The sequence below is a fragment of the Lithobates pipiens genome, unplaced genomic scaffold (genome assembly GCF_037356315.1).
Source record: "Lithobates pipiens isolate NorthernLeopardFrog02 unplaced genomic scaffold, aLitPip1_a1.2 Scaffold_30, whole genome shotgun sequence".
Taxonomy (NCBI): domain Eukaryota; kingdom Metazoa; phylum Chordata; class Amphibia; order Anura; family Ranidae; genus Lithobates; species Lithobates pipiens.
In genome coordinates this window covers 141,893,836-141,917,685 of record NW_027507791.1, presented here as the reverse complement: position 1 = coordinate 141,917,685, position 23,850 = coordinate 141,893,836, and positions in this window count along the sequence as shown.

The window sequence follows — 23,850 nt, the reverse complement described above, 5'->3', positions numbered from 1 at the left end:
TAATACCACAATGTAAAGCAGTACAGAACCCTCTGTTCTCAGCTATGCTAGTACATACAGTATATATGGCTCCTCTACAGCAAGGAATTCTATTTTTCACACTCATCAGTTAATATTAACCTGTGTAACCTTCAAACCATGCCATGTTATGCTTACAAATATCTTTAATTAGTCTGTAATACGTGAGTTTGAAATTTAATTACAGTTTGCTTCTCTTAATGTTTATTTGAAAGTGCTACATGCATACTTCAATATTGTTATAATGGTGCTGAGTACAGAATCAATGTGTTCTATATCATTTTTTAAAAAAAATTTATGGGAGTTGGCTGACAGTTCTCCTTTTGAAAGACTCATGTAAATGGTCCTCATGGAAATATGAAGATGCAGTAGAGAATAAAAATGTCACTCTATTAAAGTTCAGAATAAGATTTTATTTAAATTCACCAGGAAAAACCAACATGTTTTGAAGGCTGCAATAGCCCTCCTTCTTTGTGACTGAATAAGAATCTGATTAGAGGTTTATTTTCACACAAATAATACAGTAGCTATGGAGGGAATGCCACACTAGGCTTTTCTTCTGATTTGTACTGCAAACATGATGTTTTTAGTAATTAGCTTAAAGGAAGATATTATTGTGTAATACATCAATTCAGTGCACAGGAAATTACAATGGCACTAGAAATTGGGCAGGATAAATAGGTGTTTTCCTGTATAGGCGGTCCCCAGGTTACAAACAAGATAGGGTCTGTAGGTTTGTTCTTAAGTTGAATCTGTTTGTAAGTCAGAACAGGTACATTTTTTAAGTGTAGCTCCAGTCAAAAAAAAATGTTTTTAAGCTTTTTGGATAGCATAGGGAAGGGTTAACACGCTTGTATTATTGTTTTCCTATCTGTGTCCCTATTCAGAACATTTCACCTCATTTCACCTTTTCTGTCCCAATGACAATCGAATTTTGAAAAGTTTGGGTTGTTGTGGAAATAAGCCTTGGTGTAAAGCTTCAGTGGAGACACCTTTTTCCCCATAATAGTGCTAACAGGTGTGAATTTCCCTTCCTAGGGTTAGATTTCCTCTCACTTCCTGTTGTCTCCCTCCGTTTGTATGTAGGCGTCATTTGTAACTCGGGGGCCACCTGTATTTGCTGAAAACTTTCTTAGCCTCACAAAGGAAACCAATGCAGCCACTACATCTAAGGACTGTTACACTGTAATACATTCCATTTTTATTCTTGGATTTAGACCGGTTTTCATCTGTTCTATAGCAGATTGACACCCGGGTGGGACGCTTCTCCTTCCAGGTGGACGTCATGCTTGTGCGCACTGCCAGGAGTGTGCACATGGCGATCAGTGGTGAGTCATGTTCCTCGGACACAGCGCAGCACCAAACAGGGTAAAGAGCCAATGACACTGGCTCATTGCCATGTGATCCAATCACAGCCGGACACAAATGTAAACAAACTGTGGTAAACCACTCTTACCGGCTTCTCCTCACGCACTGAGCCAGTGTGAAGAGGAGAACCCGGAAAGAGTGTGTTACCGATTAACGCCTTCAGTAACTGATTGCCCTGAATTAAAGAGTACCTGTGAGTGTAGCCCTGTAAGTCCATAAGTGCACCTGTCAGTGTACCTGTCACCACACCTGTTAGCGCATCCATCAATGTACCTGTCAGCGCATCCATCAGTGTACCTGTCAGCGCATCCATCAGTGAAGCCCATCAGTGTATCTGTCAGCGAATCCATCAGTGCAACCCATCAGTGTACCTGACAGAGCATCCATTAGTGCAGCCCATCAGGGCACCTGTCAGTTCATCCATTAGTGCAGCCTATTAGTGTACCAGTTGGTGCATCCATCAGTGCATCAAGCAGTGAACCTGTCAGCGCATCCATTAGTGCAGCCTGTTACTGTACCAGTTGGTGCATCCATCAGTGCAGCCCATCAGTGAACCTGTCAGTGCATCCACAAGTGCAGCCCATCAGTGTACCTATCAGAGCATCCATCAGTACAACTCATCCGTGTATCTGTCAGTGCATCCATCAGTGCAGCCCATCAGTGGACTGTCATTAGTGCAGTCTATTCAGGGTACTCATAACAAAGCCACCATCACTGCTGTCCACAGTGTACCCATCACAGCTGCTCATCAGCAGTCTACCCGTCATACAGTCCCATTCACCAGAGCTGCCATGTCCAAAAATATTATACTAGTAAGGAGCAGTGGCGGCCGGTCCATAAGGGGCGCCATCCCCCCAAAGTTCATAGAACGATTTTTTTAAATAAATGATAATATGACTAACATTTTTTAACATATTATCATTTATTTAAAAATCATTCTATGTGTGTGCAGTGCACTGTGCTGGGAGCTGGACTAATAGGTATTTATTAGGTCTGTCAATTTTTAACAAGCACGTGATTAGAGCCTGAGGCTCTAATTGGCTTATTTTACATTGCCCTTGGAGCGCAGAGCACTGTGCTCGAACCCTCCCACTTTTGATTTTAGCTAATCAAAATTCGCCATTGAATCACTTGCGGTTTTTCGACTTGTGACCGTTGAAGGTAGTGGATTGGTGACTAAATCGGAGGAGGAAGCTTCTTAAAAGGATAAGAGACTCTGAAGACCAGGCAACCACCAGCAGATCCATACACCCCAATGGTCAATCAGCAAACACCAACTGCGCTAGATCCCAGGATGAAAGGCCAAAACATATCTTCCAGATGTCCTGGTAAACCCATTATGGCTGCCTTCCAGCTCAGGATCTAAGACTAACCTTTTTGCCCAGTAATATATTGCAAACATCTCCAATTCATGCTATGTGGAGGAGTTTAAATTGTTTTGGGCCTTGCGATTAACATGTGGCTCAGAAAAAAACACATTACATTACACATTACAGGTCCACCCATCCCATCCATCACATGCCAATTTATTCTGCTGTATGTTCAAGTAATGCTATGACATGATCAAACACTTCCTGCATTTCAGCGATAATTCACAGTGCCCTCCCTGAGATCATCCTAACTATGACAAACTATACAAAATCTGCCCATTAACCACTTTCAGACCAGACCATTTTGCTGGTCAATGACCAGAGGTCTTTTTACAATTTGGCACTGCGCTGCTTTAACTGGTAATTGCGTGGTCATGCAATGTTGTACCCAAACAAAATTTGCGTCCTTTTTTTACCACAAATAGAGCTTTCTTTTAAAGGTATTTGACTGACTCTGCGATTTTTATTTTTTGCGATTATAAACGTAAAAAGACCACAAATTTTGAAAAAAAATGATATTTTCTACTTTTTGTTATTAGAAAAATCCAATAAACTCAATTTTAGTCATACATTTAGGCCAAAATGTATTCAGCCACATGTCTTTGGTAAAAAAAAAGTAAATAACTGTATATTTATTGGTTTGCGCAAAAGTTGTCACATCTACAAACTAAGGTACGTTTTCTGGAATTTACGCAGCTTTTAGTTTATGACTATGATCTCATTTCTTGAGGTGCTAAAATGGCAGGGCAGTACAAAACCCCCCCAAATGACCCTATTTTGGAAAGTAGATACCCTAAGGAAATTGATAAGAGGCATGTTGAGCCCATTGAATATTTTTTTTTTTTTGCCTCAAGCGATTGAATAATGACAAAAAATTTTTTTTTTTTTTTTTACACAAAGTTGTCACTAAATGATATATTGCTCACACATGCCATGGTTATATGTGGAATTGTACCCCAAAATACATTCTGCTGCTTCTCCTGAGTATGGGGATACCACATGTGGTCGACTTTTTGGAAGCCTAGCTGCGTACGGGGCCCCGAAAGCCAAGCACCGCCTTCAGGATTTCTAAGGGCATACATTTGTAATTTCACTCCTCACTACCTATCACAGTTTTGAAGGCCATAAAATGCCAAGATGGCACAAAACCCCCACAAATGACCCCATTTTAGAAAGTAGACACCCCAAGCTATTTGCTGAGAGGCATGTTGAGTCCATGGAATATTTTATATTTTGCCACAAGTTGCGGGAAAATTACAAACTTTTTTATTTTATTTATTTTTTTCACAAAGTTGTCACTAAATGATATATTGCTCACGCATGCCATGGGCATATGTGAAATGACACCCCAAAATAAATTCTGCTGCTTCTCCTGAGGATTTTTTGGGAGCTTAGCCGCGTACGGGGCCCCGAAAGCCAAGAACCGCCTTCAGGTTTTCTGAGGGCGTAAATTTTTGACTTCACTCCTCACTATCTATTACAGTTTTGAAGGCCATAAAATGCCAAGATGGCACAACCCCCCCCCCCCCCAAATGACCCCGTTTTGGAAAGTAGACACCCCTAAATTTAGGGGTACACTAGTGAGACTCACAGGTAAAAAAGCACCTAGGCTGTCAGCGACTGTATCAAAATGCTACAAGAAAAACTGTTAGCGATCGCAGGGATCAGGCCTGACTCTGCAAACGCTGCAGTTATGTGTGTTGTGTTTTGTAAGTGACAGTGATCGATCGATACTGCACTTGGGTGGGCTGGTCTGGGCTTGGCGGAGGGGCTAAATGCAGGTGCTAGCAGGTATCTGGGCTGATCCCGCTAACAATGCGTTTTGGGAAACCTAAACTGCTGGCGACGCTAATATAGATCTGATCAGATACTATATTACTAAGGGAGGTGTATGCTTTGTGCGTGGGTGTTAGCGGTACTGGCACTAACCTGACGCTGCCTGGGGCGACGCAGACCTTATCTGACCCTCAAACTTATATCACCCGCCGGTTGATCAGGGGGTTAAACCTTTATTAGGTAATAAATGGCGGGTGCCCTGAAACTATAAAAAAATAACAAACCAACCAGCGTCACCTGTAACAGTTATATGGTGATCACTGGTGAAAGGGTTAACTAGGGGGCAATCAGGGGGCTTTATGCGGTAGTATATGGGGGTCCCTGGCGCTATAAAAAGCTGCGGCAAACCTAAATACCTACCTGCCTAACTAGCGTCACCTGTGACACTAATACAGCGATCAGAAAAATTATCGCTTATTAGGCTGGGTTCACACTGGAGCGATGCAGGAACGCCACGAATCCGCGGCGGGTTCCCGCATCGCATGCCTCCCGGCGGCAGTTCACACTGCCCTATGCGAACTGCTGGGAGTGTCAGTGAAATGTTAATGACACCCCCAGATCAGTTCGCATATCGCAGTGCGATCTGCAAACTCGGATCGCATGGTGTGAACACCCATGCGATCCGATTCTGCTGCGGACCAAAAAAAGGGTCCCGTGCGAATTTGCGGCGGGTGCGACGCAAATTCAGCCATACTATCTGTATGGCTGAACTCGAATCGCACAGAGATCGGATGTGATTTGCACTGCAGTGCGGTGCGAATCACATCCGTTCTCATAAACCGCTGCAATGTGAACCCAGCCTTAGTGACACTGGCGACGGGGGGTGATCACGGGGTTAAACCTTTATTGGGGGGGTTAGGGGGGTACCTTAGAACTAAAGGGGGCTAACCCTAACTGCCCTAACAGTTATTACAGTCACAAATGACACCAATGCAAAAAAAAAATGCAATTGGTGTCACTGTGACTGGGGGGGCAGGGGTGATTGGGGGGGTGATCGGGGGGTGAAGGGGGGTGAGATGGTGCCTGGCATGTTCTACTGTGTAGTGTCGTGTTGGTGCAACTCACTGATCCTCTCTCCTCGGTGCCGGAACGAAAAATACCGACACGGAGGAGAGATTACATCACTTCGTCTGCCTGTGTTTACATTACAGGAGAGGAAGTGATGTCACGCCTCACTTCCATTCGTCAGGAGCGATCGCGAGGGGGTGGCCATGAACGAATGGCCGCCCCCTCATCCCGGATCGCTCCTGAACGGATACTGACCGCCGCTGGCACCGGGGGGGCCCCCCACCCGCGGGAAGGCAGGGACGTACAGGTACGCCCATATGCCTGCCCGTGCCATTCTGTCGACGTATATCGTCGTGCGGCGGTCGGCAAGTGGTTAATAAAATTTCTTTCTAAGAGATTTGCTGAACTTTATGTCCCTGACCAAAACATCTGTGTGGACGAGTCCCTTGTCCACTTTACTGGCCGGCTGGGGATCAAGCAATACATTCCTAGTAAAAAGAGTAAATAAGAGTCAGGCATGGATTAAAGCTCAGCAAGCTCTGTGAAGAGCCATAGGATATGTGCTTACCTTCCACGTGTACAAAAGCAAAGACACCAGCCCCCTGAGTGCCTAACCTACATCGGCACAAGTGAAAATAATTATCTGGGACCTGATATTTTCACGGTTAAAAAAGGGTTACAATATCTACCTGCATAACTACTATACAAGCCTACCCCTTTTCCACCACCTGTACCTTCAAAAAACCTTGGCCTGCAGTACCATCCAAACAAATAGGAAGGGTCTCCCACAATGTCTGGTGACCAGAAGGCTACAAAGGGGGGGAATCAGCAAGTCTGAGGAAGGAAGAAGTGTTGGCCGTGAAGTGGAGGGATAAGAGAGATGTGTACGTCCTATCCACCATCCACAATGACACTTAGGTGGAAATTCACAGAAGACACAGTCCCATCCAAAAGCCTGAGTGTATCCATGATTATAATTAGTTCATGGGGGGGGGGGGGGGGGGGGTAGGGTATATTTCCACCCGAAAGCATTCACTCTAATTGTGTGAGCAAACCTCATGAGCAACATTTTCCAGAGAAGATTGCACCCACAGAAAAAGTAAGGCGAAAAAAAATGGGTATGCAGCAGAGGAGGGGTTAGGAGACACACCAGTGTTCATTGCCTCCAATGTCCCTTTCAGCTGGGCCTATGCATCAGAGACTGCTTCTGATGTTATCAAGCATCACTAAAATATTAGTTCCCCTTATTTTTAACAGCCTGCCATTTCCCCATTTCTAACAGTTGGGCTTATCATCTTAACTTATCATCTTAACATCTTGGCCTTCCACCTTAACTGACCCTGGCCTGTTTACAGACAATGTTTCTGCCTGGTGTCTGGGTTGTTTATAAACCACATTTCTGCCTTCCACCTGAACTGACCCTGACCTGTTTACCGATGAGGCCTCTGCCTACCATCTGGATTGTTTCAAATCCATGTTCCTGCCTTCCACCTGCACTGACCTCAGCCTGTTAGTCAACCATGATTTTTGCCTGCCACTTGGACTGATCTTTTGTCTGGTTACTGTAGTAGTGGGATTCAAAATAACACATATGTGAGGTGCTTCAGAGAAGTGAAAAAACGTTTTTGGTTTTCTCTGTGTTTTGTAATTCCTGGACCAGGGTCTGGAATCTGGAGACTTCGAAGAGTTGGGGTGGGAAGAAGCCTCTACCCCTGTGCCCAGGCCCTAAGCCTGATGTTTCTGCCTGCTGCCTGGACCAATACTTTGAATTTACTCACCATATCATTGCCTTCTACCTGTAATGACCCAGGACTTTTTATGGACCATGTTGCTGCGTGGACCAATACTTTGGCTGTGTTCACCATATCTCTGCCTGCTGCCTGTACTGGTTCAGGACTTTTTATGGACCATGTTCCTGCCTGTTGCCTGGACCAGTACTTTGGCTGTGCTGAAGATATCTCTACCTGCTGCCTGTACTGACCCAGGACTTTTTATGGACTATGATCCTGCCTGCTGCTTGGATGTCAGCCTGCTGCCTGCACTGACCCTGGCCTGTTTATTGATCACATTCCTGCCTGCTGCCTGGACAATTCCTTTGGCTGTAGCTGACCACATCTCTGCCTGATTCCTGGACCTATGCTCTCCTCTGTGGACTACTGCTCTACTAAAACTACAGGTAATCTTTTGTTTACCCTTTTTTCAGCTAGGCTGTGAAAAAGTCTTACACATCAGCATTCTCAGAAGGAGTAGCAAAATGTATTTATTTTTTTAAGGTGAAATTCTTGCTATGTCCATGCTGTGTTTTAGAAATATCGTATATAAATTGACAACCTTGTGTGAAATATATATACATATATATATGTGTATATATATATATATATATATATATATATATACATATATATATATATATATATATATATATATATATATATATATATATATATATATATATATATATATATATATGCACCCCTCATTTTTTTGTAAATATTTTATTTTATCTTTTCATGTGACAACACTGAAGAAATTATACTTTGCTACAATGTAAACTAGTGAGTGTACAGCTTGTATAACAGTGTAAGTTTGCTGTCCCTTCAAAATAACTCAACATACAGCCATTAATGTCAAAACCGTTGGCAACCAAAGTGAGTACACCCCTAAGTGAAATGTCTAAATTGAGCCCAAAGTGTCAATATTTTGTGTGGCCACCATTAATTTCCAGAACTGCCTTAAAGGATCCCTAAAGGCAAATTTTTTTTTTTTTTTAAATAACAAACAGGTTATACTTACCTCCACTGTGCAGCTTGTTTTGCACAGAGTGGCCCTGAACCTGCTCTTCTGGGGTCCCTCGGCAGCTGTCTCGGCTCCCCCCCACAAAGACTCCACAACTTCATGCAAGCTCCCTCACATAGTGTGGAGTGCTTGCGAGCGCACTCCCGTGATACAGTGAGTGGCCGTAGCCACTCGCTGTATCACTCGGCCCCGCCCCCCCCCCGACGAGCCGTGTCATTGGATGTGATTGACAGCAGCGCGAGCCAATGGCTGCACTGCTTTTAATCCATCCACTCTAGCAAAACAACGGCCAGGGTGAGCAAAGAGGACGTCGAGGGTGAGAGCGAGACTTTCGAGGGGTTCGAGGGGTCAGGTAGTAAAGTAAAACGGTGGGGGGGGGGGCGGCATTGTCAGATGTTTTTTCACCTTAATGCATAGAATGCATTAAGGTGAAAAAACTTTTACCTTTACAACCCCTTTAACCCTCTTGTTGTCACCATATCTTTTGATATATTTCCCTTGTGTCTTCTGTCCTATGTATAGACTCTTCTATAGTTCTTGTCCACTCCACCCTCATTATCCACTTTTTCATCATTGGAGCCTCCTGATTTTTCCAGAGGCATGGGATCAAAGCTTTGGCTGCGTTCAATAAGTATGGAACTAAAGTCAATCTATTAAAGTCAAACATTAGGAGAGCATTTTTAAATTTACAAACCCCAACAGAAAACGGATACTGTAGAATGGGGATATATGTGGCGAGTATTGGAGAAGTTTGGATTTGGCCCAGCAATGATTGGATGGATTAGGATGTTGTATGATAGGCCAACTGCTAGACTAAAAGTTAATAATGTAATGGTGGAAAGGATAGAATTGGAAAGAGGTACAAGACAAGGGTGTCCAATGTCCCCCTTGCTCTTTGCTCTGGCGATGGAGCCCCTGGCTATCTCCATAAGAAAAAGTCTGGAAATAATGGGTTTCCATATTTTACTTATCTTCAGGTGAGTCAGGCTTTGAAAGTTCAATTTAGAAACCAACCCCTGTACTAGAAAGAAGTCTCTCTTCTGCAGCATATAGCTCGGGTAGGTGTTCTAAAAATATTGATTTCAGAAATATATGGACAAATAAGTAAACAGGTTAACGGTGAGAGGAAATTAGATTCAGTAAAATTAAAATGGGAACACGATATAGGAATAATATCACAAGAACACTGGAGGAGGATACTGGAGGCATCCCCCTTGGTATTCGTTGCTCCGTCACAGAAAATATCGCAGTTAATGCTGCTAAACAGAGCATATTATGCTCCTAAACGGCTATTTAAGTTTGGTAAGAGATCGGATGATTGTTGCCTGAGATGTAGGGGTTCGGGGGACCTACTACATATGATGTGGAAATGCCCCAAATTATTTCGCTATTGGGATGGAGTGATTAATATCTTGCAAGAAATGTTTGATATTAGGTTGAAAAAAAAAGCAATGGTTTGTCTATTGGGCTAAAGGCAGGAGCAAGGGGAAAATAGGAGTACAACGGTAGCCATCTGGATATATTTATTTCAAGCTAGGAAATTGATAGCAATAAGATGGCAATCGAGGGTGCCCCCTACAGTTAAAAACTGGATTGATGTTATGAATGAAACCCTCCCCAAAGAGAGAGTGGCTTATGTAAGGAGACGTAACCTCAAAGAGTTTATTAGAATGTGGAAGCCCTGGTCAAAGGGAAAGCATGGTGGTCCATTGAGTAATTAATGGGGGGGGGGGGGGGTGGTAGGATTTAAGAAGTAAGATGGAATAATAAACCTATTGTTGGTAGATAAAAGAGGGTGGAGGGGAGGATCCTCCCTCATGCGCTCTGTTTGTCTAGTTAAACGATGGGGTGGGTTATATTGCCACGGGAAGAATATTAGTTGCTGGTATGAAGGCTCCGGTAAGGCACTCTTTGTATTTAAAAATATGCTGTTTTTTTCTTGGGTTAGCTATACAGGATGCTTTGTATTTTGTAAAAGATATGTTATTCAATAGGTTTGTACGTTACAATTGTAAATTTATTAAAATAAATAAAATTTTATTAAAAAAAAAAAAGTCAATCTATATTGGGACACCCCCTTCTCTGTGTCATGGAACAAGCATACCCATGGTTGTTTTTTAATCCGTTCACCTGTTATATGAAAAATTACTTCTATAATTCCATCCCAATACGTATGTATTTTCACACATTCCCACCAGAGATGCAAAAAGGTCCCACAAGTTGAGGGGCTGTCCTGCCCATACCCATGCAATCTCTGAAGGTCACATACCACCTAGCGAGCAGCTTGTAGGACATTTCCGTTTCCCACTTTTCTAAGTAAGAAGGGTATTCATGGTCCTCCTACCACATCAATATTTTATATATTTTTGATATTCTTCTTACTAAGCTTAGAGGGGACTTCAATAGATTCTCTAAGGGTTTCAGTTGGCTTCTTCCTCACAGTGGTTGTGGTAAAGCTTGGGCAAAGTGTTGTATTTGAGTGTATCTCCATTTGTCTAGTGATTTATGTCCTCATTACCAAGTGATTTCCTCATAAGGGAATATTCTATTCCCTTCCATCACATCCTGCAATAATATATCCTCCTTTTCTTCTACAAAGCATGAGACACGTGCGACACACATAACCCTGGACCGAATCCTAGACGGATGTCTATCCATCGTTCCTTACCACAAACAATCTAAAGACATAGGCAACACATTCCTCTGAATCAGAAACTAAATTGAGAATCCGACAACCTACGAACAAATACATATAGTCACAGAATGCAAAAGACTTTACCGCATTGTTCACTCAATTGTTACCTCTGGTCGTACAAGATAACTCTCTCTCAGGTTCACACGAACACATGTTGTATGATTTTTATAGTTGATACTGTTACGGTTACTCTGGAACTTGTATAACATGTTTGCATTTTTAATACGATGTCATTGTGCATATACTGTTATATCCTGACAATCTGTAAAACTATCTCTACTTATTTTCAATAAAAACTTTAATGGAAAAAAAATATATATATCCTCCTTTTTGGCCTACCTTGTAAAATATAAGTGTTCCTCCTTCCCAGTTAAGAAGAAATTTGTGTCTATTATTAAGTGAATTAATGGTGAATTATGACCCCAGTTATGTCTCCTACCTACTCTAGACCTTAATCTTTAATATGTTTTTTGTCATAATGTTTGTGCTCACTCCCAAATCTCGGTTTTGTGATGGTATCTATATCATTTTCCCCATGTCTGTTCTACTTAATGTGTTTTCTAATTCAGCCCAACTCCTCTCCCTCTTATTATGTAGCCAATTTGCTATTCTAGAGATCACAATTGCTTCATAATATTTTTTTAAATCTGGTGCTGCTAGGCCCCCTTTATCTTTTTCTCTTACTATTGTGTTGTACGCGATGCAAGGGTGTTTGCATGCCCAAATACATTTTAGTACTATAGATTTTACTTTCTCAAAGAAAGACTGAGAGAGGGGGATTGGAAGCATCTGAAAAGTGTAAGTCAGCATGGGGAGTATAAACATCTTAATTGCGTTTATCTTTACAGTCCATGAAAGCATTTCATAGTGCATCCTATTCTGTTGTTCTTTAATTTTATTAAGTAGTGGGATATAATTTGCTTCAAATAAATCACCTAATTGTGATGTCAGTTGTAAATATAATTCTTTCCTATACCATGTTAGCGAAAGTTTGGCTTGGATTATTCTCTGCTCTTCTTCTGGTAGGGTTAAGTTTAAGATCTCTCTTAAAATTCCTTAACTACTCATACTGTTTTAACTCCTTCAAGACTATATATTATATATAATTTTTCTGGGCTTCGAGACATAACAGAGCAGATCGTCCACAAATGCAGCTACTTTATATTCCTTATCTCCCACCTGAATTCCTTGGATGTCTTGATTTTTCATATTGCAGCCAAGAGAGGTTCGAGCGTAATTATAAATAAGAGTGGGGAGAGTGGGCAACCTTGTCTTGTCCCGTTGAATAATTCAAGGGGGCAAGACAGGGTGTCAGTTACTCTAACTCTAGCAGAGGGGTGGCATTAAAAGGACACAATCCATCTCTTCATCTTCTCGCCCAGCCCTAGATGTTCTAACGTCTCAAACATAAACCCCCAATCCACTCTATCAAAAGATATGGCGACAATGGCTTGATTTTAGGAAAACTGACAGATATGGGTTTGGGTTTAATAGAAGGATAGAGTTGATGGAGAGGGAGAAAGGAGGGGTGAGGGAAGAAATGTTACATACATGTATTATGAAGAATGATTGTAAAAATGGATATACTTAATAGGGGTGTCTATATAAGGATAAAAACAATAAAATAAAAACCCTCTTGTTCACCAGAGCTTCACAGGTTGCCGCTGAAATCCTCTTGCACTCCTCCATGATGACATCACAGAGCTGGTGGATGTTAGAGACCTTGCGCTCCTCCACTTTCCGTTTGAGGATGCCCCACAGATGCTCAATAGAGTTTATGTCTGGAGACATGCTTGGCCAGTTCATCACCTTTACCCTCAGCTTCTTTAGCAAGGCAGTGATCATCTTGGAGGTGTGTTTGGGGTCGTTATGTTGGAATACTACCCTGTGGCTCAGTCTTCGAAGGGAGGGGCTCATGCTCTGCTTCAGTATGTCACAGTACATGTTGGCATTCATGGTTCCCTCAATGAACTGTAGCTCCCCGGTGCCGGCAGCACTCATGCAGCCCCAGACCATGACAGTCCCACCACCATGCTTGACTGTAAGCAAGATACACTTGTCTTTGTACTCCTCACCTGGTTTCCACCACACAAGCTTGACACCATCTGAACCAAGTAAGTTTATCTTGCTCTCATCAGACCACAGGACATGGTTCCAGCAATCCATGCCCTTAGTCTGATTGTCTTCAGAAAACAGTTTCTGGGCTTTCTTGTGCATCATCTTTAGAAGAGGCTTTCTTCCGGGACGACAGCCATGCAGACCGATTTGATGCAGTGTGTGGCGTATGCTCTGAGCACTGACATGCTGACCCCACACCCCTTCAACCTCTGCAACAATACCTACAGCACTCATACATCTATTTCCCAAAGACAACCTCTGGATATGATGCTGAGCACATGCACTCAACTTCTTTGGTCGACCATGGCGTGGCCTGTTCTGAGTGGAACCTGTCCTGTTAAACCGATGTTTGGTCTTGGCCACTGTGCCGCAGCACAGTTTTAGGGTCTTGGCAATCTTCTTATAGCCTAGGCTATCTTTATGTAGAGCAATAATTCTTTTTTTCAGATCCTCAAAGAGTTCTTTGCCGTGAGAGCGATGACACCAAATTTAGCACACCTGCTCCCCATTCACACCTTAGACCTTGTTCACATGACACCGGGAAGGAAAAATTGCTAATTGGGCCCAATTTGGACATTTTTACTTAGGGGTGTACTCACTTTTGTTGCCAGTGGTTTAGACATTAATGGCTGTGTGGGGACAGAAAATTTACACTGTTATACAAGCTGTACACTCATTACTTTACATTGTAGCAACTGTCATTTCTTCAGTGTTGTCACATGAAAAGATAGAAGAAAATATTTACAAAAATGTGAGGGGTGTACTCACTTTTTGTATATATATATATATATATATATATATATATATATATATATATATTTTTTTTTTTATATATTATAGTAATAGTAAGAGAAAAAGATAAAGGGGGCCTAGCAGAACCAGATTTTAAAAAATATTATGAAGTAATTGTGATCTCTAGAATAGCAGATTGGCTACATAATAAGAGGGAGAAGAGTTGGGCTGAATTAGAAAACACATTAAGTAGAACAGACATGGGGAAAATTACAGTGGTGTGAAAAAGTGTTTGCCCCTTCCTCATTTCCTGTTCCTTTGCATGTTTGTCACACTTAAGTGTTTCGGAACATCAAACCAATTTAAACAATAGTCTAGGACAACACAAGTAAACACAAAATGCAATTTGTAAATGAAGGTGTTTATTATTAAAGGTGAAAAAAAATCCAAACCATCATGGCCCTGTGTGAAAAAGTGATTGCCCCCTAAACCTAATAACTGGTTGGGCCACCCTTAGCAGCAACAACTGCAACCAAGCGTTTGCGATAACGTGCAATGAGGCTTTTACAGCATCCTGGAGGAATTTTGGCCCACTCATCTTTGCAGAATTGTCCTAATTCAGTTACATTAGAGGGTTTTCGAGCATGAACGGCCTTTTTAAGGTCATACCACAACATCTCAATAGGATTCAGGTCAGGACTTTGGCTAGGCCACTGCAAAGTCTTCATTTTGTTTTTCTTCAGCCATTCGGTGGTGGACTTGCTGGTGTGTTTAGGATCATTGTCCTGCTGCAGAACCCAAGTTCGTTTCAGCTTGAGTACACAAACAGATGGTCGGACATTCTCCTTCAGGATCTCTTGGTAGACAGCAGAATTCATAGTTCCTTTTATCACGGCAAGTCTTCCAGGTCCTGAAGCAGCAAAACAGTCCCAGACCATCACACTACCACCACCATATTTTACTGTTGGTATAATGTTCTTTTTCTGAAATGCAGTGTTCCTTCTACGCCAGATATACTTGGACACACACCTTCCAAAGAGTTCCACTTTTGTCTCATCGGTCCACAGAATGTTGTCCCAAAAGTCTTGGGGATCATCAAGATGTGTTGTGGAGAAATTGAGACGAGCTTTGATGTTCTTTTTGCTCAGCAGTGGTTTTCTCCTTGGAACTCTGCCATGCAGGCCATTTTTGCCCAGTCTTTTCCTGATGGTGAAGGCATGAACGCTGACCTTAAGGCTGCTTTCACACTGGGGCGGTATTCAAAAACCGGCCCCTTTCACTCCAGTGTGAAAGCCGGAGGGCTTTCACACTGGAGCGATGCGCTGGCAGGAAGGTGAAAAAAGTCCTGCTAGCCGCATCTTTGGAGCGGTGAAGGAGCGGTGTATTCACCGCTCCTAAACCGCTCCTACCCATTGAAATCAATGGGACACCGCGGCAATACCGCCGGCAAAGCGGCGCTGCAGCGGCGCTTTGCGGGCGGGTTTAACCCTTTTTCGGCCGCTAGCGGGGGTTAAAACCACCCCGCTAGCGCCCTCAGACCGCCGCTAAAACGACGGTAAAGCGCCGCTAAAAATAGCGGCACTTTACCGCCGACGCCGCTCCCGCCCCAGTGTGAAAGTAGCCTTACTGAGGCAAGTGAGGCCTGCAGTTCCTTGGACGTTGTTGTGGGGTCTTTTGTGACCTCTTGGATGAGTCGTCGCTGCGCTCTTGGGGTCATTTTGGGCGGCCGGCCACTCCTGGGAAGGTTCACCACTGTTCCATGTCTTCGCCATTTGTGGATAATGGCTCTCACTGTGGTTCGCTGGATTCCCAAAGCTTTGGAAATGGCTTTATAACCCTTTCCAGACTGATAGATCTCAATTACTTTCTTTCTCAATTGTTCCTGAATTTCTTTGGGTCTTGGCATGATGTGTAGCTTTTAAGGATCTTCTGGTGGACCTTACTGTGTCAAGCAGCTCCTATTTAAGTGATGCCTTGATTGTGAACAGGTGTGGCAATAATCAGGCCTGGGTGTGGCTAGAGAAATTGAACCCAGGTGTGGACAACCACAGTTATAGTATGTTTTAACAAGGGGGGCAATCACTTTTTCACACAGGGCCATGATGGTTTGGATTTTTTTTCACCTTTAATAATAAACACCTTCATTTACAAATTGCATTTTGTGTTTACTTGTGTTGTCCTTGACTATTGTTTAAATTGGTTTGATGTTCCGAAACACTTAAGTGTGATAAACATGCAAAGGAACAGGAAATGAGGAAGGGGGCAAACACTTTTTCACACCACTGTATATGGATACCATCACAACACCGAGATTTGGGACTGAGCACAAACATTATGACAAAAAACACATTAAAGATTTGGGACAGAGTAGGTAGGAGACATAACTGGGGTCATAATTCACCATTAATTCACTTTTAGAGTGAGGAGGAACACTTATATTTTACAAGGTGGGCCAAAAAGGAGGAGATATTATGGCAGGATGTGATGGAAGGCAATAGAATATTCACTTATGAGGAAATCACTTGGGAATGGGGACATAAATCACTAGACAAATGGAGATACACTCAAATATACTTTGCCCAAGCTTTACCACAACCACTGTGAGGAAGAAGCCGACTGAGACCCTTAGCCCTTGTACACACAGTCGGAGATTCCGAAGGAATGTGTCCGATCGGACCGTTTTGTCGGATATTCCGACTGTGTGTGGTCTACATCGGACTGTTTCCGTCGGAGTAGCTGACGGACCAAGTTTTCCAACTTGTTGGTAAAATTTTCCGACAAAATGCCCCGATCGGACATACTCCGATCATGTGTAGAGAATTCCGATCGGACAAAATGCCACGCATGCTCAGATCAAATTCCTACACCAAAGCTATTGGCTACTAGCGTGAACGTAGTCCCGTTGTAACGAAATAACGCCATCACGTCAGATTTTCCGACAACTTTGTCCGACCGTGTGTATGCAACAGTTTCGGACAAAATCCGTTGAACAAAATACGACGGACAATATCCGACGGATTTGGTTGTCGGAATCTCCGACCGTGTGTACAAGGGCTTAGAGAAGCAATTGAAGTCCCTCTAAGCTTAGTAAGAAGAACATCAAAAATATATAAAATATTGGTGCGGGAGGAGGACCATGAATACCCTTCTTACTTAGAAAAGTGGAAAATGGAAATGTCCTACAAGCTGCTCGCTAGGTGGTATGTGACCCCCCCAGAGATTGCATGGGTATGGGCGGGACAGCCCCTCAACTTGGTGGAGGGGTTTCCCCACACTGGGGACCTTTTTGCATCTCTGTGAAAATACGTACGTATTGGGATGGAATTATAGAAGTAATTTTTGATATAACAAGTGAACGGATTAAAAAACAACCATGGGTATGCTTGTTCCATGACACAGAGAAGGGGGTGTCCCAATATAGATTGACTTTAGTTCCATACTTACTGAACGCAGCCAAAGCTTTGATCCCATGCCTCTGGAAAAATCAGGAGGCTCCAATGGTGAAAGAGTGGATAATGAGTGTGGAGTGGACAAGAACTATAGAAGAGTCTATACATAGGACAGAAGACACAAGGGAAATATATCAAAAGATATGGCGACAACAAGAGGGTTAAGGCAGTGCTGGAAAATAATGGTGGCCACACAAAATATTGACACTTTGGGTTAAATTTAGAGATTTCACTTAGGGGTGTACTGACTTTTGTTGCCAACGGTTTAGATATTAATGGCTGTGTGTTGAGTTATTTTGAGGGGACAGCAAATTTACACTGTTATACAAGCTGTACACCCACTACTTTACATTGTAGCAAAGTGTAATTTCTTCAGTGTTGTCACATGAAAAGATAAAATAAAATACTTACAAAAAAGTGAGGGGTGTACGCACTTTTGTGAGATACTGTATTATATATATATATATTTTATACAAGGTTGTCAATTTATATATGACATTTCTAAAACACAGCATTGACATAGCAAGAATTTCACCCCAAAATACATTTTGCTACTCTTCCTGAGAATGCCGATGTGTGAAACTTTTTCACAGCCTAGCTGAAAAAAGGGTAAACAAAAGAATACCTTTCGTTTTAGTAGAGCAGTTGTCCACAGAGGAGCGCAGAGGAGGAACCGTCCAGGCAGCAGGCAGGAATGTGGTCAATAAACAGGCCAGGGTCAGTGCAGGCAGCAGGCAGAGATATCAGCACAGCCAAAGTACTGGTCCAGGCAACAGGCAGTAACATGGTCCATAAAAAGTCCTAGATCGGTACAGGCAGCAGGCAGAGATATGGTCAACACAGTCAAAGTATTGGTCCACGCAGCAACATGGTCCATAAAAAGTCCTGGGTCATTACAGGCAGAAGGCAATGATATGGTCAGTACAGTCAAAGTATTGGTCCAGGCAGCAGGCTGAAACATCAGGCTTAGGGCCTGGGCACAGGGGTAGAGGCTTCTTCCCACCCCATCTCTTCAAAGCCTCCGGATTCCAGACCCTGCTCCAGGAATTACAAAACACAGACAAAAACCAAAAACGTTTTTTCTCTTCTCTGAAGCACCTCACATATGTGTTATCTTGTATACCACTACTACAGTAACAGGACAAAAGATCAGTCCAAGCGGCAGGCAAAAATCATGGTTGACTAACAGGCCGAGGTCAGTGCAGGTGCAAGGCAGGAACATGGATTTGAAACAATCCAGACGGCAGGCAGAGGCCTCATCGGTAAACAGATCAGGGTCAGTTCAGGTGGAAGGCAGAAATGTGGTTTAGAAACAACCCAGACACCAGGCAGAGACATTGTCTGTAAACAATATCAATCAATAATCAATATCAAAAATATATAAAATATTGGTGTGAGAGGAGGACCATGAATACCCTTCTTACTTAGAAAAGTGGGAAACGGAAATGTCCTACAAGCTGCTCGCTAGGTGGTATGTGACCCCCCAGAGATTGCATGGACGGGACAGCCCCTCAACTTGTTGGAGGGGTTGTCCCGCACCGGGGACCTTTTTGCATCTCTGGTGGGAATGTGTGAAAATACGTACCTATTGGGATGGAATTATAGAAGTAATTTTTGATATAACAGGTGAACGGATTAAAAAACAACCATGGGTATGCTTGTTCCATGACACAGAGAAAGGGGTGTCCCAATATAGATTGACTTTAGTTCCATACTTATTAAACGCAGCCAAAGCTTTGATCCCATGCCTCTAGAAAAATCAGGAGGCTCCAACGATGAAAGAGTGGATAATGAGGGTGGAGTGGACAAGAACTATAGAAGAGTCTATACATAGGACAGAAGACACAAGGGAAATATATCAAAAGATATGGTGACAACAAGAGGGTTAAAGGGGTTGTAAAGGTAAAAGTTTTTTCACCTTAATGCATTCTATGCATTAAGGTGAAAAAACATCTGACAATGCCGGTCCCCCCACTATTTTACTTTACTACCTGACCCCTCGAAAGTACTTTCTAATTTGTTCCCCTGTTATTTGGTAGATATTATCTATAATTTTTTCCCAGTATGGCTGGATCTTTACACAATCCCCCCATAGATGTGCAAAAGTTCCCGGGGAGTTACAACCCCTCCTACACTTTGTTGAGGTCATATAAAAATATAAAAAATATAAATGTGGTTGCGCTACCTACCAACTCTATGTGACCCACTGATGTTATAGTATTATTAGTTATTTTTTTATTTTAATTTTTTTATTTTTTTTTGTGGTTGAACTTAATGGACATGTGTCTTTTTTCAACCTGACTAACTATGTAACTATGTAACTATGTTGTCACTATTTATGGACTATATGAAAACGAAAAATCAATCAAATAATTTTCAATTCATTAAGTGAGACTTAATAATATCAAATTCATAAACCGCAATACATCTAAATGAATTCATAAACAATCATAATTAAAAACCTATAAGTGAATAAATAATAAAAATATATATATATATAAATATAAAAAATAAAGTGATTGATTATAGATATATATATAATAAATAAATAAATATAGTGATTAATTGAATTATCAATAAATTACTAAAATCCCAGTGACAAATTAATCAAATATGTGGAAAAAAAACCCATAAAAGCAAAAAACAATGTGCATAAATAAGTGAACCAATAAACCCACACCCAACGAAAAAAGTCCAACAAAGTCCTTGTAGTGAAAGGGATATCTCTTTAAGAGGATGCCAATCAATCGTACGGTCCACCTTCACCAAGCCAAAAACAGTGAATCCTCAATAAGAATGCATGCTTACCAGATTGGGGCGTGTAAACGCTCACGTAATATATAGGATCACCCGAACTGCACAAATTCTGGCCCAAGCTTATTGCAGAGCTTATTCCGGAGGGATCACGGAGGTTTTCATATAGGCAGGTAATAGTTTAGATGGTGACTCGAAAAACACAAATAAAAAGGCCTCCCATAGCGTAAAACAGGCGAACAATTTTTATTTATATAAACGAAAATATACTCACAAACATATATCAGTAAAACAGCATAAATGCCGGCCAGAATGCGAGCGCCCGTTCGCTCAGAGGGTCAACGTAATTGCGCCAGCATGTCTAGACCACCCGACGCGTGTTTCGTCATACGGTGATGTCGTCTGGGGTGTCTGAGGCCTCTACTCCAAACTTCTGTGCTCTTTGTGGGACAATGTACCATCTCGCCATCAATTTCTAAGACAATTCTATTGTCCTAATATCTCTAGAGGTAGTGCATACTGTTCTTAAGATCCTACTTCTATGTTCCTCCTCCCGTAGATCTCCTATCTCTTCCTCCCATTTCTTCAAATAGGGTGGATACCTAGATTCTGTTTCCTCTCCTAATATTTTTTATATTTTAGACATACTCTGTCCCAGACACCGCAAGGAGGAGAGTAATCTCTCCATGGGTCTCATGTTTCCCTCTCCTCGCAGTGGCTGGGGGAGTGTCTGTGCAAAGTGTTGTATTTGTGCATACCTCCATCTATCTGATGGCCTATTTCCCCATTTTTGTCTTAGTTCATTAAAAGTGCATATTCTTTTTCGTATCATCACATCTTTCAAAATGATATAGTTTTTCTTTGCCCACCTAATAAAATACATATATTCATCCTTCCCAGATTTGAAATAATTTATGTCTAATAAAGAAGTTAAAGGTGAATTAAATTGACAGTGATGTAATTTACCCAATTCATCCCATATTTTAAAGATGTTTTTTGTTAGTGGTTTTGTGCTGCTTGATAGTTCACGATAGTCCCGTGGAACCCAAACCCTTTTCCCTAAATCTACTTTACTTTGAGCTTTCTCAATATCTACCCACCCTTTGCTGCCTTTATCATGTATCCAAACTATTATTCATGATATAAAAATTGCCTGATAATATCTCTTGAAATTCTAGGATGTTTACGCCCCCAAATTAATTTTATTGCTAAAGTTCTTAATTTGTGAAAAAACTCTTGTGGGACTTTTATTGGGATCATTTGAAATACATATGTTAGTTTTTGTAAAATAAACATTTTTAAAGCATTAATCCTCCCTATGAGCGAGAGGGGTTTATATCTCATATATATTAAATAGTCTTTAACCTTGTTCAAAATAGGGATATAGTTAGCCGCATACACAGTCGACAGTGATGCTGTAAGTTTTATGCCTAGGTACCCAAGCTCCCCCTTACACCAAACAAAGGGAAATGAGGGTTGGAGTGCCTGTTCTTTTTTAGTCATGGTTATATTTAAGATTTCTGTTTTTAAAATATTGATCTTAAAATTTGTCATCTTTCCATATCTATTCAGTTCCTTCATTATGTTAGGTATAGTTATCCTGGGGTCTGAGACATAAAATAATATGTTGTCTGGATATGCAGCCACCTTATACTCCTCTTTACCTATTTTCACGCCTCTTATGTCAATATTTATTCTAATTGCAGCTAATAGAGGTTCCAATGCCAATATAAATAGTATTGGTGACAGGGGACACCCCTGTCTTGTACCATTATGTAATTCTAGGAGAGGGATATACTTCCATTTTTTTTTTTATGTTTGCTGTTGGATGATGGTAAAATGCCATTATCCATCACATCATTCTTTCTTTTACTCCCAGGTGTCTCAGTATTCCCATCATGAAGCCCCAGTCAAATCTGTCGAAAGCCTTCTTGGCATCAACCGACAGCAGTACAATCGGGGCTTCACTCTCTTTGGCCTCATGTATCAATAACAAGGTTTTAAGACAAATGTGTAGAAACAGAACGAAACTCTGGATAGCCGCACTCCGGATTGTGTAAAAATTAGATGCCTTTATTTCTTCAAAATGCAAGTGCAAAACTCCATTGCACTTTTTTGTTCACAGCAAAAAGGAACAAAAAAGGATTTTTGAATAAAATTTCTAACGCGTTTCACGCTACAAACAGCGCTTACTCATAGCTAGCTTATGTTCTGAATAACAAACAAATATATACTGTTCATGTATAAACACACCACAGTGAAATCAGAGGTAAAACCATGACAGCTGATAAAGCTATCATCATAGATTCTCCACACATGCATTCCACACCCAGTTGTTGGTTGGTGAAAATAACTGGGAAAGGGAAAAAAGGGGAAAAGGGTGAACATATCTGTGTGTTGAAACGTGATTTGATGAAAAGGTTTTAAGACAATTATCCTTACTTTCCCTTCCTGTCACAAACCCCACCTGATCGCTTTGTACCCAGCAAGGCAGTAGTGGTTTTAATCTTCCCGCTATTATTTTTGCAAAGATTTTAATGTCAGTATTCACTAATGATATTGGTCTATAGCTCTCTGGGATCATTGGGTCTTTACCTTTTTTTAATATCAAGGCCATCAGAGCTTCTTCCCTTAATTTTTCCCCCTCTGCCAAGGCATTTATATAATCACATAATTTAGGTACCAATATTTTTTCAAGCTTCTTATAGTACATAATAGAGTGCCCGTCAGGACCAGGACTTTTTCTAGTTGCCATCTCCTTTACTGCTCTTAGTACTTCTTCCTGTGTAATTGGAGCGCCTAAGCCCTTGTACACACGGTCGGAGATTCCGACAACCAAATCCGTCTGAGTTATTTCGACGGATTTATTCCGGACGAGGAATTGATGTTGCATACACACGGTCGGACTAAGTTGTTGAAATTTCGGGTTGCCAAGAATGCGGTGACGTAAGTAACGGTTCTGTTGTCAGTGCTCTATATCACGGTGCTGGTGTCAATGCTCTATTTAACGGTGCTGGTGTCAGTGCTCTCTAACTCGGTGCTGGTGTCAGTGCTCTATATCACGATGCTGGTGTCAGTGCTCTATATCACGATGCTAGTGTCAGTGCTCTATATCACGGTGCTGGTGTCAGTGCTCTCTATCACGGTTCTGGTGTCAGTGATCTATATCACAGTGCTGGTGTCAGTGCTCTATATCACGGTGCTGGTGTCAGTGCTCTCTATAACGGTTCTGGTGTCAGTGCTCTATATCACAGTGCTGGTGTCAATGCTCTATATCACGGTGCTGGTGTCAGTGCTCTATATCTCGGTGCTGGTGTCAGTGCTCTATATCACGGTGCTGGTGTCAGTGCTCTCTATAACGGTTCTGGTGTCAGTGCTCTATATCACAGTGCTGGTGTCAATGCTCTATATCACGGTGCTGGTGTCAGTGCTCTCTATCTCTGTGCTGGTGTCAGTGCTCTATATCACGGTGCTGGTGTCAGTTCACTCTATCACGGTTCTGGTGTCAGTGCTCTATATCTAGGTGCTAGTGTCAGTGCTCTATATCACGGTGCTGGTGTCAGTTCACTCTATCACGGTGCTGGTGTCAGTGCTCTATATCTCGGTGCTGGTGTCAGTGCTCTATATCACGGTGCTGGTGTCAGTGATCTATATCATGGTGCTGGTCTCAGTGCTCTCCATCACTGTGCTGGTGTCAGTGCTCTAT